Here is a 17653-nt window from a genome sequence, read left to right on the forward strand (position 1 = left end):
ATGGTTTCCCTCATGCCGCAAAAGGGGCAGGTGTCTCGGATTGATGTGAACCGCGCCAAGTACACGCCCGTGCTCACGGGTCCATGAAGGAGCCGCCAACTGACATCCCCGGCGGGCCTTGGGACTAAGGTGGAATATAGGCTGGCCCACCGGCGCTCCTCATCCTCCAAAGGTGGCAGGAGGTCCTGCAATTTGGATCGGGGCAGGACACGAGGGTGAGGGCATGAAGGGTGTGGAGCACGAGCGTGTAGAGATGTTTTCTTGGCACGGTTTGAAAGCAGACTGGCTGCATCTCGTGCAGCCGGCTTCTAGTGAAGGGGTGAAGGGGTCGGTTGGGTCCACGGGGCAGGGGTCCAATTAAAAGGTCAGGCGGGCCTGGGGTACCGGTTGGGCGGGGCAAGACCTCGTGCAGGACCCGAGCAGCTGGCGGCAAAGCGGCCTTCACCTCCTGAAGTATGTGCCAGGGAGTACAAGGTCTGTAAGGCCCCATTCGCTGAGCGAGCGTCAGGGGATCCAGCCAGTCTCCCCGGTCATAGTCCTGGAGGTCTCCGACTCTTGTGACCTCTGCCAGGATCAACCTCTGGCACACTGAGCGGGACTCCGCCACCTGCACACGGAGCTGGGGGTTGTGTAGCAGGGGATCCGCGAGGAGATCTGCCCCCTCGGTGGCCACCGCAGACCTGGTCGTTAAAAAGAGTTTCCAGGTCCGGAGGAGGTCCTGGTAGAAGACTGGCAGCCTGGAGAGGTCTCGCAGAAGACCTCTCGGACGGAGATAAAGGAGCTGCTGGTCGTATCGGAGCCCTTGGAAGCGGCGCAGGAAGACGTGCGCCAGTATGCTCCACGCCAGACTACATGCACCATTAATGAGCCTCTGCAGGGTCTGGAGGCGGAAGACATGGACCTGAGTGAGCAGACATTTTAGGCCCTGCCCTCCCTCCTCCAGAAGTAGATGGAGAACCCCTGCAGGGACCCAGGGCAGTCCTGACCAAAAGAACTCCAGAATTGATGTCCAGAGGTTGGCCAGGAAACCCGGGGCCGGGACCAGGGTGTTGAGCCGGTACCAGAGCATGGACAGGACTAGCTGATTAAGCACCAGCGCTCTCCCTCGAAGGGAGAGGCACCGGAGTAGTCATGTCCATTTCTGGAGCCGCTCTATCATCCCGCCCTCTATATTCTGCCAATTCTCCGGCAGAGAGGGATGCGTGTCAGAAAGGTAAATGCCCAGATAGAGCAGCGGACCTGTGCTCCACCGGATGGCCTGAAGCGTAGGTGGGAGGGAGCTCGCCTGCCACCAGTCCCCTACCACCAAGCCAGAGCTCTTGACCCAGTTGACCCGCGCGGAGGAGGCTGCCAAATAGATGGCCTGGCAAGCCTCCACCTGCGCCAAGTCGCCCGGGTCCTGGACCATGAGGCGCACGTCATCAGCGTACGCCGACAGGACCAGTTGCAGCTCCGGCTCCTGCAGCACCAAGACTGTCAACCTCCTTCGGAGGAGACAGAGGAAGGGCTCGATCGCCAGAGCGTACAGCTGGCCCAAGAGGGGCACCCCTGCCATACTCCTCGCCCAAAGCTGACCGGTTCGGTCAGGGTCCAGTTGAGCCTGACCAAACACTCTGCGGAGGCGTACAGCACCCGGAGAAAACTCACAAACCTGGTCGAAAGCCAAACGCTTGCAGAGTGCTCAGGAGATACCCGTGATCCACCCTGTCGAACACCTTCTCCTGATCTAAGGACAGGAGGGCGAATGACAGACCATCCCTACACCCAAGTTCCAATAGGTCCCGGACCAGATATAGCTTGTCGAAGATGCTGCGGCCCGGGACAGTGTAGGTCTGGTCTGGGTGGTCCACGTCCGCCAGCATGGACCCTAGCCGCAACGAGATGGCTTTTGCCACAACTTTGTAGTCCGTGCTGAGGAGCGAGACGGGACGCCAATTTCGTAAATTGCAGAGGTCCCCCTTCTTCGGCAATAAGGCCAGCACGGCTCGCCTGCACGAAACAGGGAGGACCCCGCTCTGCAAAGACTCGGCCCAGACGGTGACTAGGTCTGGGCCCAGGACGTCCCAGAACACGCAGTAGAACTTCACGGTCAGCCCGTCCATGCCCGGACATTTATTGGTGGGCATGAGACGGAGGGCTTCTGAGAACTTGGCCAGAGTGAGAGGCAGCTCTAGCCGGTCTCGGTCGCCCGCGCTGACCGTCGGGAGCTCCTCCCACAGCACTCTGCAAGCGTTAGGATCGGTCAGATCCGGGGAGAAAAGGCTTGCGTAGAAGGCTCTCGCCCTCCTGCACATCTCCATCGGATCCGTGAGGGGGGTGCCATCTTCTGCCAGTAGGCAGATGACATGTTTTTTTGCCCCCCTCTTTTTCTCCAGGGCATAGAAGAAGCGGGAGCCGCGATCCAGCTCCTGAAGGAGATGGATGCGGGATCGAACAAAGGCACCCCAGGCCCGATGGTCCTCGAGGGTCCGGAGCTCCTCCTGCTTCTCCCGGCACGCTCCGTGGAGGGGTGGATCCTCGGGGCTGGCAGCCAGACGCCTCTCCAGCTCTAAGACCTCCCGTTCCAACTGCTCTATCGCCGCATCCCTCCGTCAGCTGGCGCCCCGGGTGTAGTCACGGCAGAAGAACCAGGTGCGCACCTTCCCTCGGTCCCACCACCACCGCGCCGAGGGAAAGGCACGCCGCTGCCCTCGCCAAGCCAGCCAGAACTCCCGGAAGGACGCCACGAAGACTGCATCCTCCAGCAAGCTGTTGTTAAAATGCCAATAGGCCGGCACTCCTGAGGATCCAAGGTGCCGAGGAGGCGGATGCCTGCTGAAAGAATTGCAGCCGCTCCGGGCTCGCTGCTGGGGCATAGATGTTGACGAGGTTGACTACGAGCCCCTCCATGCGGACCCGGAGGTGCAGCAGGCGGCCCGGCACAGCCTTGGCGACCCCCAGCACCTCGGGCCGTAGGTCGGGGGAGAACAGGGTCGCCACTCCAGCCGTACGAATTGTGAGATGGCTTAAGTAGACCCTGTCCCCCCAATCCAGCCGCCAGCTGTCTTTGGCAGTCGGCTCCGTATGGGTCTCCTGCAGGAAAACCACAGAGTACCTCCCCTCCCGGAGGAAAGAGAGCACCTGGGACCTGCGGAGACCCATCCTACAGCCACGTGCGTTCAATGTTGCGATGGTAAGACGTGCCATGAGGAGGGCTGGGGGGGATCCTCGCTGGCAGGGACGCTCGCAGCTCCCGACGGGCCGCGCAGCAATCCATGACCTACCCCATAGGTGAGTAAGGAGTCACGGAAGAGGCGGACCCGCTGGTAGGCCACGGCGCCCTGCCTCCCAGTCCTTTTACCCTCCCCCATGAGGGCCCTTGCTGACCAGAGGATTTGATTAAAGTCCCCCCATCGCTGGAGAGCAAGCTGTACTTTGTTGCGGGAGCCACGGACGTCTTCTAGAAACTCCCACAACTCCTCTCGCAGTGCATGGGGGGCTGGGGTTACAGTCTGGTTACTCCCCGACGGGGCCCTTGGTACACCCCCGTGGCCCACCGAGACGGGCAGACAGGGTGCGGACCCCCGACGGGGCTCCTGATAAGTTGGCTTAAATGCTGGGGCGATAGGGGGCGGCGGAGGGAGGATAGCAGCCCCTGGTAGGTCGGGACGGGTAAAAACAAAGGCCGCTCCCTGGGGGTCATCTGTTGGCAAGGGGAAGGAGACAGCCCCAGGGGCGGCAATAACATCTCGGGATGTGGATGGGATAGGGACAGGGGCAGGGGCAAGGTCAGAGGTGAGATTTTGGGTGGGGAGAGGGCTCTCAGTGATGCTGGGCGCAGGCTCTATGGTGGATTTGGCAGCCACGGCATGAGGGGGTTGACTCTCTCCTGTAGGGCCCTCTCCCGGGAAGGAGGTCGAATGCTCCTCACCAACGATGGGTGCCCCAGGTGGCTCAGGTCCCAGCCGCGTGGCACTGGCCGTCACCTCAACAGGTTCGGCGGCACTCAGTGGGGTGCCGTCTGCAGCTGGGTTGATGGACGAGTCCAGGGGCCCCTCGGAGGTGGGAGCAGAAGCAATGGTTGGGGAAGGGAGCATGGGGAAAGGGGGGCCGGAGTGAAGTCGCCTATAGCGAGGCCCGCTGCCATAGGGTCATCCTCCCCCTGGGTAACCGGGGTCAGACCCAGGGCCTCGATCTCCTCGTATATTGATGGGAGATCAGTTTCCGCCACCCCGGAATTCTCCCCGCTGCCACCTGATGCGACAGTTGCCTCGGGGCACACTGAGGTTTCAGATTGAGCCTCGGGGGCCTTGGAGGGGAGGGACTCCTGTGGAGGGGAGATACCACGTTCCAGTGCTGCCACGTCTTCCCCAGCTGGCTCTAGTGGATGGAACACGCCCGTGGGTACAGCAGAAGGCTCGGCATCAGTGCCCCCCTTCCTGGTCTTCCGGGGGGCCTCCGCATCAGATGAAAGGAGCAGAGCTCGAGCCTTCTGCTTGCCCCACTTCCCCTGGACTAGGGCCCAGCCCTCCATGGCGTCATCTGGAGGCTGGCTAGCAGGGGTTGTGTCAGGGGGCAGAGGCGATGGCTCAGGGACTCGAGGGGATAATGGTGGGGCAGCACAAGGGAGGGAAGATTCCCCTTGGGGCGGGCCCTCTCCCATGCTTGGCGGTGTCCCTGCCGCACCCTCCTCCACAGGCCCCGCCAGATTGTAAGCAGCGGGGGCGGGGCTCTCCCGCTCGTCTGGGCATAGTTGGGGAGGTGCCCCTTGGGCCCGAGCGGGAGCAATGGTGGACTGGGAAGGAGGAGGGGTGGTTTCGGCCGCCGGGAAGCCAGGGACACCGGCGATGACGGGGTCAGTGCCCTGCCAGGGCTCGAGGGTCCCGGATGCCCCTCCTTGCCGGGCCAAGGGGCAGTCCCTCCGTACGTGCCCCATCGCCTGGCAGCGGTAGCACCGGGCCTCCCCCGTGGAATAATGCACCCGGTAATGGGCCCCCTGGTAGGGGACTAGGAAGGACCCCTCCAGCGCCTCTCCATCACGTGCCGCCGGCAGCAGTTGAAGCTGCACTTGCCAGCGGAACGAGAGGACGTGACGGAGGGCGGGGTCTTTGCAGCCCAACGGGAGAGGGTTGATGACAGAGATGGGCTTCCCCAGGGTAGAAAGGGCGGGTAACAGGGCGGCACTGGGGAGAAAAGAAGGGACAGAGGTCAGGACCAGGCGGACGCCCAGGTCCTCTAGCGGCTCTAAGGGGACAAAGACGCCCTCTACTGCCAGGCCCTTCTCCACCGCCTCCTGGGCGGCGGCCTCCGATGTTAAGAAGAAGACGACCTTGCCATACATTTTGGAGGCCGCCACAATGGCCGTGGGCCCCACCACCCTCGCCAACGCCCACACATAGGTCTCCACGTGGGGCGAGGCGGGCACGAGGAGGCAACGGACGCCGTGCTTCCTGGTCATGGTGGTAAAGGGGCCCCGGCCGCTATAGATGGTAGTGAAGACGGTGGTCAGGAGAGATGACGTAGCGGCAGGCAGGAGGGCTGCCGCCACCCGGGCGTACACTCTGGGGGCCGGGGGAAGGACACCCTCAGAGCTGGTGGAAGGAACAATGGGGAGTGGCACCCCAGCCGGAGATGGGGCCAGGGCATTGGGGGCAGCCCCTGCCATGGGGGGCCTGGTCTTTTTAGCGGGGCCCTTCCCCTTCTTCTTCCCCTAGCCCTTCCCGCCGGCTGGGGGGACTCCCCCCAAATCTGAGGGGGTGAGAGACGTGGCAGCAGTGGAGGTCACCCCGGTGCTCGTCGCTGCTGGTGCCCCAGCGGGGGTGGTGGCAGATGGTTCGGCGGCGGAGGTAGAGGCTTGGGGGGGTGACAGAGGGGCAGGTGGGGGAGGGATAGCTGGGGCTGCTGGAGGAGCCCCACCCATCTCATCCCCCTCCATCATGAGCAGGGAGGGAAGGAGATACACCAGAAGGAGGAGGGGAAAGGGGAAGCAGGTCGACCACTCCTCCCCGCTAGGCTGCAGGCAGGGGAGGAGGGCGCCAAAAAGGGGTGGGTTGGACGGGGGGCAATCAGGGATTAGGGTTCAGTCGCCAACACAGGGTGAAATTCCAGCTCTTCTTGGTGCACTAGGGGAAGGAGGGATTCAACAACATTGGGGGTGCAGTGAAGAGGGTTCAAACTAAAATGGGGAGTTGCACAAGCACATGGGAGGGGACATGGGCACACGGAGCAAGGGGCTAAGCAGGCTGGAGGTAGGGCAGGGAAACCAAGGGGCTAGCCTCAGAGGTTGGGGCAGGGCAAACAAACAGAGGCTGCAGGAGGAAATGGGCGGGGCAGGCAAACAAACTGAAGCTAGTAAGGGGGGCTGGGACAAAAGGGGGGACAAAGCTACAAGTGGCAAATGGGGCAGGTAGTAAAGGGCAAGCTGGGGGGTAGACAGTCCGGGGGGGGACACGTGCACGCACGTGCGCTTGCACAAGTCTTTTTAAGCTGGCTGCTGCTTCTGGCCCAAAGGGTGGAAATAGGGTGTGGCAAGCCAAGCAAGCAGCTGAGTCCAGAGGCAGGGGCTGAGGCAGATGGTATACAGCCAGTGGGGGTGATGGAGGGGGCAGTGGTGGTGGTAGTTGAGGGGACACACAGATGGATTGGGGGCAGCTCCACGCCACACCCCCTGTGTCCCTGGAAACGCAGTCAAGACCCCCACCACAAGAGCACAGTTTGAAAATTACTCAGTCTTAGGCCCCCTCCACGGTGGTCTGCAAAGTCTCTAGGTGCTCCCCCACTGGTAGATGGTCCTCTTCTTCTCCTCCTCAGGCTCCAGCAGCTCCAGGTAGTGGCCTCTGCAGCAGCAGCAGCTCCAGGAACTCCAGGTGGTGGTCCAGGCAGGCAGAAAGGACCCCTCTCAGGTGGTGGTGGTGGTGTCCACAACAGCAGTGGCTGGGGTCCCTCACTCCTCCTCTCTGGGGAGTGGGCTAGCAGCCCTCCCCTCTGGGGCTGCAGTTGCAGCAGTAGCAGCACCCGAGAATGGGGGGTCCAGCAGCCAGGTAGCAGAGAACGGGGGGTGTCTGGCCCAGCCAGGGGAGCAGCTGGAGCAGCAGGGAGAGCTTAGGTCCTAGCAGCAGCAGGAGGAGTAGCAGCTTCCCACCTCCCTCCAAGCTAGAAGGCCTTGAAAGAGTCGTGGGAGAAAGAGAGAGATTCGCTCTAGGCTAAACAAATCCCTGGTACCAGGGTAAGTGAAATGGCAGCTGCTCCAGGTCAATTAAGACACCTGGGGCCAGTTAAGAACTTTCCAGGAGGCAGGGAGAAGGCAAGGTTGATTGGGACACCTGAAGCCAATCAGGGGCTGGCTGAAACTAGTTAAAAGCCTCCCAGTTAGTCAGGTGGGGGTGGATGGCAGGAACTGTGGGAAGAAGTTGCGCGGTTGGAGAGGCTGAGTAGTACACACCATATCAGGCACAAGGAAGGAGGCCCTGAGGTAAGGGTGAAGTGGAGCTTGATGAAGTGAGGGCTGCTGTGGGGGAAGTAGCCCAGAGAATTGTACATGTCATGTTTCTAAAAGGTCAGCTACCATAGCTGATACTATTAGGGTCCCTGGGCTGGAGCCCAGAGTAGAGGGTGGGCCCGGGCTTCCCCCCCCACACACCTTTGCCCCCTGTTTAATCACTGAGACTGGGAGACAACAGAGACTGTGCAAGGAAGGATAACTCCTTCTCGCCTCCCTCGCTGGCTTATGATGAAAATGGCTCAGTAGACTGTGACCCTTGTCTCTAGAGAAAGAAGGGTTACATGGAGGGTCACAGTGAGCCTCTGAAGCTAGCGAAATCCACCAGGAAACGCGGGATCCACGGAGGCAAGGACAGAGCTCTGTCACAGGATATTTACTTTGTATATTAGGTGTGGGATGTTGACAATGTGTTTTAAGGGTTATAAAGATTTAACTTTTCAAAGTCAATATCTGTCAGATAATTGTCTGATACCATCGTCCCCCATAATGTCCAGCAATTGAAAAATTAAATTCATAAAAATTGGAAAAGATGCTTAAAAACAAACATTGATATTATCCGTCAAAATCATACAAAAATAAAAATCGAATTCTGCGAAGTCTTAATACTGTGGTAAATCAGCTGCATTGGTAGTGTAGATAGAAGGCCTGGCTGTCAAGTCTTCTAAAGTTATGTACACACTACAGCTTAACTGAATAAAAGTTATGACACCTACAGGTGTGAATAAGCCACCCCAAATGACGTAAATTACACTGACTTAAACGCCAACGTGGACAGCGCTATGTTGGCAGAGAACTTCTCCTGCTACATAGCTACCAACACTCGTGGGAGCTGGAGTAATTAAGTTGATGGGAGAGCTCTCTCCCGTCAACTTAGAGCATATGCACTAGCAGTGCTACAGCGATGCTGCTGAGCTGCTATAGGCTCTTAGTATAGTCATAGCCTCAATCTTCTTTGCACTGATTCTTTAGTGCAAAGACTTAAACCTGGTAAAGATAAAGGGACATGATAGCAGCTCCTATATCTTCCACCTTTGCCAGTTTGAGGTGGGGAGTCACATAGAAGAAAAGAGATGCTGTCAGGGTATGCCATGACCCTGTTGGATTCAGGAATGGTTCCTGTCCAGCATGAGTAGCTGATCTTACAATAAACTAACCTGAAGACGAATGGTTAATGCAGACTCTGATCTGACAGACCCAAGAAATAGGGAGCACAAAGATGACTAAAATGCTATGTTTTCCTGTCTGCTCTTGCACCAAACATAGTTCAGCCAAACCAGAGAATCTGGGCCATGGTGGTGGAGTCACAGTAATTTTATAAGTGGATATATTCGTCATGGTGTGCAGTACATTGAAGCTTTTTGTAACCATAACACAGTGGTAGATCTCAGTAGTTTGTCTTTTTAAGCAGTAATGCTTTCAGGAAGTGATAGGAGGGGCCAGAATGCTGTTTCTTCTACAAATACAGAAAGAAAGCATGAGTCAGTAGTGCTCTAATATGTACTTGCCTGTTAAATTAGAGGTACTGGGTGGGTTAGGCAATATCCTTTTGGACCAACTTCTGCTGATGAGAGAGAAGCTTTTGAGCTTACACAGAGCTGATTGGCAATGTCATTTACTTGTTACAATACTTTTTAAAAAAATAATTTTATCCTTTGAAGAAAATAATGCACCAGAAGTGTCAACTAATAGGTTTAGGAGCTGGTTATGTAAACACTTGTACATGGGAATAACTTAACATACATAAGTAGTTCCACTGACTTTTCTTTCCTTTGCATGACTTCTCCACTCAGTAAATTTATTCACATGCACACTTTGTGCCAGATCCTCAGCTGATATTAGTCACCATCACTCCATTAATCTCAATAAACTCATCCAATGCAATGGAGCTATGCTGATTTATGCCAACAGAGGATCTGGCCCTGTAAATGTTTGCAGGATCAAGCCCTTAGCTACTAAAAAGCATGGGTATATGTGGGAGGGCGGAATATTTATTGCACACTGAATTATATCTGAAATAAAAGTGTGTCAAAATTTTCAGTTTCAGAAATAGCATCTGAAACATCTAAAATCTTTATAAATGTTTTTAAAGCTTTCACAAAGCAAAAAAGATATCTGTAGGTTCATCCATCCCTGTTCTGAAGTTCCCTGTGGGCAGACTACTTCATAGGCACTATTTTTCCCACTGAAACAGACTATCTTTTAATGTTAAAAAGCTGTATTGTTATTAACTCTTACACCAAACACTTGCTCTAGTTATATTATAAAACAAGTTAATTTTCAAAGATCCCAGTTGTTTCTTCTGATAAATCTGATAAGATTCCTATAATATTCTTTCAAGTAGCACTAAGCAGAGTTATTGGCCTCTTCTTTTCAAACTTTTTTTTTCCTTCTCTTTTTCCTGTTTTGCCATGGGGTCTCTGAATCCTAGTAAGCACACAAGAGAACTGAGAATCTGCAATATTTTGTGTTTTTTCCATCTTTAGCCATTTACAGGGTTGCCACTAAAAATATTCTGAAATAAGCTTGAAAATTCAAAGCTTGGGACCAAATCCTGCTCCCATTGAAGTCAATGGCCAATTTCCCCATTGCATAGATTCAATGGAGAGACATTCCTCATAATAAAGTTACCAAATGAGCTCCTCATTTGAATTCAAAACCACCATACAGTGATTCAAAATATTCATTCTATTGTCAGCTATGTGTTATAGCTTATCGTTTTAAAATAAACTACAGCCCATCTGTAATTTACCTCAAAAAAAAGTTTGTCAGTTTAAAGAAAAATATTTTCATTCCTTTTGTGCTGTATGTTTCTAATACTGCATTAAGCTGTTAAAGGAGACATTACCGCCTTCCTTAGATTCTCTTCTTGGTGGCATTGCCACCACTGAGTTTTTATTATGCAAACTATTGCAATCTGGTTAGCTCCTTCCGTCTCTTTTCTTAACAAAAGGGGTCTGCAAGTGCTAATCAAAATGTTGCAATTTACATATTAATGAAGTTTTCATAATGACATTTGCTTCATATGCAGTGTGAATGGAGACTTTTTACTCTTCTTCTGAGCAAGCAACCACTATTTTGATCTGTATGAAGTACCTGAGATACATTTGAAAACCAACCAGCAATATCGTTACACATTTTTTAAACCATGATAGTGATAAACTGCAGCATTTGAAGTTAAAACATAACATCACTGTTGTCCATGGACTCATTGTTAGCACACACACTCCCTTCAAGTGGTTTGTTGCAATCATACTGTAAAATGCTAACAGCACATGTTCTGTTGAGGATGCTGAGCATAACTGAGTAGTTAAATCATTTTCAGGTAAAGAAAAAAACTCTACTATGAAGTGTTGAAAGGCAAATATTGTTTTATCTGTACAAATACAGGGGGTAGCCGTGTTAGTCTGTATCCACAAAAACAATGAGAAAACCTCACTTCTTCAGATGCAAGAAGTGAGGTTTTCACCCACGAAAACTTATGCTCAAATAAATCTTAGTATTTAAGGTGCCACCAGACTCCTTGTTGTTTTTGTACAAATACAGCTTCACAAAAGCTGATCAGTTCTTAGGTGAAATGTTTACACTTCATGTGGTTTTCCTTTTTGATACTATATTTTTAAAGACAGACTGGGTACAATATCAGAAGTTCATAGATTTTAAGACCATAAGATATCATTGTAATCATCTATCCTGACCTCTCATGTAATACAAGGCATTGAACTTTCCTGAATTCCTGCTTCAAGTCCCATAGCTGTGGTTAAACTAGAGTTTCACTGTGGTGAAACTACCTTTTCAGAAAAAAAAATATCCAGTCTTGATTTAAAGCTTTCCTGTGATGAAGCTGCCACTACAATCCTTGCTAAGTGGTTCAAGTGATTAATTGCCCTCATAATTAAAATTTTGTGCCTTATATACAGTCCAAATTTGTCAAGCTTCCACTTCCAGCCATTAGCTTTTGTTATACCTTTGCTGCAATTTAAGCCCATTGCTTCTTGAGGATAGGACAAGAAGCAATGGGCTTAAATTGCAGCAAGGGCAGTTTAGGTTGGACATTAGGAAAAACTATGTGTCAGGGTGGTTAAGCACTGGGATAAATTGCCTAGGGAGTTTGTGGAATCTCCATCATTGGTAATTTTTAAGAACAGGTTAGACAAACACCTGTCGGGGATGGTCTAGAGAATACTTAGTCCTGCCTTGAGTGCAGGGGACTGGACTAGAGGACCTCTTGGGGTCCCTTCCAATCCTACAATTCTATGATTAAAGAGCCTTCCGTTCCCCATGTATTACTTATAGTCTCTGTTCAAGTCACCACTTAACCTTCTCTTTGAATAACTAAATAGATTGAGCTCCCTGATTCTCATTATAAGGTACATTTTCCAATCCTTTATTCATTCTCATTGCTCTGCTCTGACACAAGAAATGAACACTGCATTCCAGTAGCAGTAGCACCAGTGCAAGGTTTGGAAATAATATAACCTCCCTACTCCTATTCAGCATTCCCCTGCCTATACATCCAAAATTCAGATTCATCCTTTTGGCCACAGCTTCACACTAGGAATTCACGTTCAGCTGATTATCCATCAGGGATAATCACAGAAGAGACTTACTGCCTCCCAGGATAAAGTCCCCCATTCTGTAAACATGACCTACAGTTTTGTTCCTAAATTCATGAATTTACATTTGCCTGAATTGAAAGGTATATTATTTGATTGTGGCCAGTTTACTGATTGAGCCAGATCACTCTGCATAAGTGACTTATCCTTACCCCATTTTTGTGTCACCTGCAAACTTAAACCTAAAGTCATTAATCATATTCTTCCAGGTCATTGATAAAAATATTAAATAGCATTGGCCCAAGAACCAATCCTTGCAGACCCCACTAGAAGTGATGATTCCCCATTTAGACTTGCATTTTGAGACCTATCCATCTAATGTGTGCCAGTTAAGCTTGATTTTGTATCGTTCTAGTTTCTTAATCAAAATGTTGTGTAACACCAAGTCGAATGCCCCACAATATACTTCGACTTCTATAATCAACACTATTATCTTTTTAGTTATGTGAACAAATCTTTATTGTCAAAATGATGTCTAATAGAGACTTCTCCCACGTTGGATTGTGTCATAGTGCTGGGAGCTAGCAGGTAGCCAGCACTCTGATCACTCTGTCACTAATTGGTTCCCCCAGAGCGGTTTTATTGAGAAATAGACTAATTATCTAATCAGGCTGGATGAGCTAAAAGATCAATTAGCCCATTAGCTGTGGGCTAATAAAAAGACTTAGAAAGGAAGTGCAGAAGACCAGGGCTTATGGAGCTCAGATTTAGATCTCAGGGAAGGGTTTTCTTTTGGTTCCTGGGGGAAAAGGCTGATGGTATAAGAAACACTATAAATAGTATTGCCGCATGGAACTATAAAGGTGTTGGTGTAAGGATCTGAAATAAAACTGCGCAACATGGATACCTAACCAGTAGAGTTTGAGTGGTTTCCGAGAGGTAGAAGGCAGGAGCTGAGCATGCTCTGCTACATGGGTGCAATACATTTTGCCTTAGAAAATGGTCATTTACACAGTTTAGAAATCCCAAAGGTATTTTAGTACTGGCAGCATGAGCTCCACAGTATGTCACTCAGATTGAAGTCCCCCATAATAATGCAATATTTTCCACTGAGCAATAGATGGGTAATTCCTTAAGCACCTATTCCTTAAGCACCTATCTAATGTGAGTTGGTGGTCAGTAGCCAACGCCAATTAGTACCCCATCCTGTACTTTCTCTGTTAGGGTATTGTTCCATAAGGATTCAAGATCACATACTTCCAAGTTGTCAGTGATGTGGAAACAGGCAATGCCATTGTTTTTTTATACAGAGAGTTGCACTCCACTTCCCCTTTTGCCCCCTCAGTCATAAGCCACTGGTAGATCTCAGTGACAAATAAGGCCAATTTTTATTTTTTTATATTTTTATTTTTTTTACACTTTAGATCAGGATCCAACAGAAGATCCTATTTGAATGGATGTTTTGACCATTATTAAAGAAGAAGTGCAGTACTTGCCAATAATGGAGATACCTTTCTTTTTGACAAACATTTGAAATATGTAAACTTAGAGGATGAATAGGAATTGTTTCATAGGAGTGAAATTAAGAATAGGAAAATTTAAGCTGAATATCAGGAAACACTTCAAAGATGAAATTTTGGCTGTGGACTAGCCTTCCAAGGGAGCCCACGTTCACCTCCTCACTTGAACTAGAACTAGAGCTGCTTTTGAGTTTTGAAGTGTTTGAAATGGACCCATTCATTTTTTAGAAAAAAAACCACGATCAAAAAATTTCATTTACTGAAAACTAGGGTTTTAGTGAAAACCTCAATGTTTTCAATTAAAATTCCGGGGGGAAAATGTTCACAGAACACTTGGTGTTTTTTTTTTTTGAAGTATTGACACTTTTACACACGTTTAAGAAGACATTTTTTGACAAAGTGTCATTTTAAAAATATAGACCAGGTCTATTTAGGACTAAATTGGATAGAATACCAATGAGACTATGCTGCTCCTTCTTCTGCCTCCTTACACTGTTTTCAGCATCCTGCTTTCTTGGAGGAGGAAGCAGGAATGAGCATCCATCCATTCTCTAGAGCACAGGGATTGCAATCATGAGATGCAATCATGCATCTCTGTTGCAGGGGAAGGAGGGAAGTCTTCTCTTATGCCCCTCCTCCCCCATGTAAGAGCTTCTCAGGATCTAGCCCATAGTGAGGTCATCTTCCACAGGCCTGATCCTAGTCAGACAAAATGAAAAATTTCAGCAACAGTATTTAGAGTTCAAAAGCTCCTGCTCCACTGAACTCAAAGGGAGATTTATTTTCACCCTATGCAACAACATTCACTGTATGTTGTAGTGAGACAGGACTGTAAAATTCCCCCATTTAATGGCTGATATGATCAGAAGCAGTGAAAAAACAGGCAAAGAACAAAGAAAGGATTCTTTGTCAACCAAAGCCTTAGATTTCTTCTGAGAGTGAGAACGGGGTTGAATCCATTACCTTACTTTCATTAATGGATTCATTCTTCTGTTTCCACCAAACTCAGCTACTTCTTTTCTAGGCCCTCACTCACATTCTGAGTAAATGGAGTCCTCTGACCTATGTGTGGTCTATTCCCAAACCCTGACTTTTGATTTCATCACTTAACTGTGCTTGTTTCTTGGCAGTATATGGAGCAAGTGCTTCCACAGATGGTTCAAAATACAGATTTGGCACTTTGCCCTTCAAAGTGGGATTTCACTTTATGTCTTCTCCCACTGACGTCAATGAGAGTTTTACCATTGACTCTAATGGAATCAGAATTAGGCCAGTGCTGAGTACCTTAAAAAAAAAAAACCTCTCACCCTTAACGTATACACATTATATAGTAGTTGGCATTCATTCTAGGTGGCCTGCAGTACTGGAAAATGCAGGACAAAATTGTCAAAGTACCATGGAATACATCTGCTGCACGTGGTTACCTAAAGAAATAGTTTCCGATAACATTCCTCATTCAAACATTCCTAAGAGGAACAAATTCACTGAATCCACTGGCTCTGTTACTTATACAGCATCAAAATTCGCTAATGGAACTCTTTGTATAGATGTTTAAAAGGGCATTTGAGACAAAACTACATGGAACCCTGCAACACTCATGAAGATTTTCTATTTCTGTTCAAATCTGCACCACTTTCTGCCTGTGAGAAAACTCCAGCAGAGTTATTTCTAAAACATCAGTTTCCTACTGGATTTGATCTGCTTAAAACAGATCCAGCAAAGGAAGTGGAAGGAGAGCAGCACACATTTTAAAGCATTCCTGGACAAATGTGCTCTACAGGGCTTTGACATGAAATTACAGGGGAGGAAGGAAATGGAGGAGAAGCGTATTGGTATGACAGTGTTGCAACCAGAGAGATACTTGGCTGAGATATTACATAGTGAAGATCACATGCTGACAATCTGTTGTAAGAAAAAGTTTCAGATAGAAATGAAGCAGATAAGCGTCTTTTCAGGATTTGGGGTGCTACGAGGTAGAAAAGAAGTGGGGAAGAGCCAGAACAATGGAGAGGTGGAGCTGAATCAGTAGGTGTCTGGGGAAGCCTGACTGGTGGGTAGGAACTGGAAAGAAGAGAGGCCCTAGCATAGTAGCTAGAGAACCCTTTGAACTAGGGATTAGGGCAGTAGTTCCCAAACTTGTTTCGCCACTTGTGCAGGGAAAGTCACTGGCGGGCTGGGCTGGTTTGTTTACCTGCCGCATCTGCAGGTTCAGCAGATCGCGGCTCCCAGTGGCCGCAGTTCACTGTTCCAGGCCAATGGGAGCTGCTGGAAGTGGCGCGGGACGAGGGACGTACTGGGAGCTGCTGGAAGCGGTGGCCAGTTTGTCCCTCGGCCCGCGCCATTTCCAGCAGCTCTATTGGTCTGGAGCAGCAAACCGTGGCCACTGGGAGCCGCGATCCGCCGAACCTGTGGATACAGCAGGTAAACAAACCTGCCCAGCCCACCAGGAGCTTTTCCTGCACAAGCGGCAGAACAAGTATGGGAACTACTGGATTAGTGGGTTCTACAGTATTAGCAGGCACTTCAGTAGAGACATTTGCTGCAGCGGGAAGCTGCTCCAGCAGCGTTTGATAATTTTTTTGCTCTGTAAGCTACTTCCCCTAGTGCTGCAAGATATATTTTAATGTCAAATCCTGACTTGATTCAGGAGGTTCTAGGTTCCATATAAATATATTGCTTAGCTCCGTTATCTCCGATCCTACTTATCTGACAAAAAGGACATTTTAAAACTAGGTACCATGTTATCTGAACCTCTTATATTACTTTGTTTTACTTGTGGGGAAAACAATCACATTTCTGAAAATGATTGGAGGCCAGTCAAAAGTATTTTCTGCACTGCAGTTTCATTTTCTTTTGTAGAATGCTGCTTTTAGTAACAACATTTCAACTATGGAAAGGAATGTGTGACAGGAAATGTCTCAGATGTAAGTCACAAATGTTGGTGTTCCACAGCTATTATAGGAAGGTGTACAAGTGCTGGTGGCATATGACAGTGGTAGATATTTTTCTCACAGGTCAGCAGAAATCCTTATGTTCTGAGGTACTTGGAAACTATCAAGGTGAAACTGGCAAATCTAATTTGAGGGTGTGTGGGAAGCTCTTTCTTGAAACATAATTTCAGTGATGGAAGAATGGTACTTGGGTTTGACTAGGATCTAGCAAGCACACTATGCAGATAAAACTTTGAATGCAAAGGACATGGAAGATTAGCCACACCTTAAGAGAGAGCTTGCAGGGTTTCCAAGTAAAACTGAGGGATCAGCAAACATCTTACTCAGTTCTGCTTTTCAAGTTTATACTCAAAGATAAGAGAAGCTGTTTGCAAAAAGAAAAGGAGTACTTGTGGCACCTTAGAGACTAACAAATTTATTAGAGCATAAGCTTTCGTGAGCTACAGCTCACTTCATCGGATGCATTCCGTAGAAGCTGTTTGCGTCTACACCCTGCATCAGAAGTACAGATCATTGAGCAAAACAATTGCTTTGCCCCTCCCTCAACACTGACTTCCCAGAATGGATTTAAACTCCTATTTCAAGTCACCTCTGACCCACTGTTAACAGCTCCTTCGTATTTTTGTGATGTGTGCATGTGGGAGCATCTGAGAAGTCAAACAAGTTCCAGTTTAACCTTGGTAGGAGGCCATGTCATTGACATTTCCATTGCTAGACTTTGTCCATGTCATTTCAAGAGCCAACTAAATTTCATTTTTCCTTATCTGCAGGTTATCATTCTTATAAGATTCATCTCATTCTAGTGGGATCTTGATTTAAGGCTTTAAAACTCAGCTAGGCTCAAACTGATTTTGCAAGGTCACAAGCACTGCAAATTTGTTCTATAATACAGAATTAAAAGATTGAGTGCCCGTCCCTTCAAGGTCCTAGCAATGGTTAGATGGGTCTCATTTTCAATTAGGTCAATTTTTAAGGCTGTCAGCTACTCTCACTTTTCTCTCATGGTTCACTTCCTAATATTTCTTCCAGGTGTACAATTTGGACAAAAGTTTGCCTTGCTCCCACTTGCAAGACCTTTGAAAGTCTTCCTAAATATTATATTCAGATCCGTATAAATTTTAAGGGGTGTCATTTTTGTCAAGTCAGATA

At 49.3% G+C, this 17653-nt stretch overlaps 1 long non-coding RNA gene across 1 annotated transcript; it reads right to left on the reverse strand.

The window, feature by feature from the left end:
• Positions 1-7879: 7879 nt before the first annotated feature.
• On the reverse strand, positions 7880-14074 carry LOC122457729. Its single transcript, XR_006277404.1, has 4 exons — positions 14045-14074; positions 11202-11205; positions 8465-8930; positions 7880-8335 (listed from the first exon to the last, which is right to left on the reverse strand). It is a non-coding gene; the product is annotated as an uncharacterized LOC122457729 (long non-coding RNA).
• Positions 14075-17653: the final 3579 nt, after the last annotated feature.

The sequence above is a fragment of the Dermochelys coriacea genome, chromosome 1, assembly GCF_009764565.3.
Source record: "Dermochelys coriacea isolate rDerCor1 chromosome 1, rDerCor1.pri.v4, whole genome shotgun sequence".
NCBI classification, from domain to species: domain Eukaryota; kingdom Metazoa; phylum Chordata; order Testudines; family Dermochelyidae; genus Dermochelys; species Dermochelys coriacea.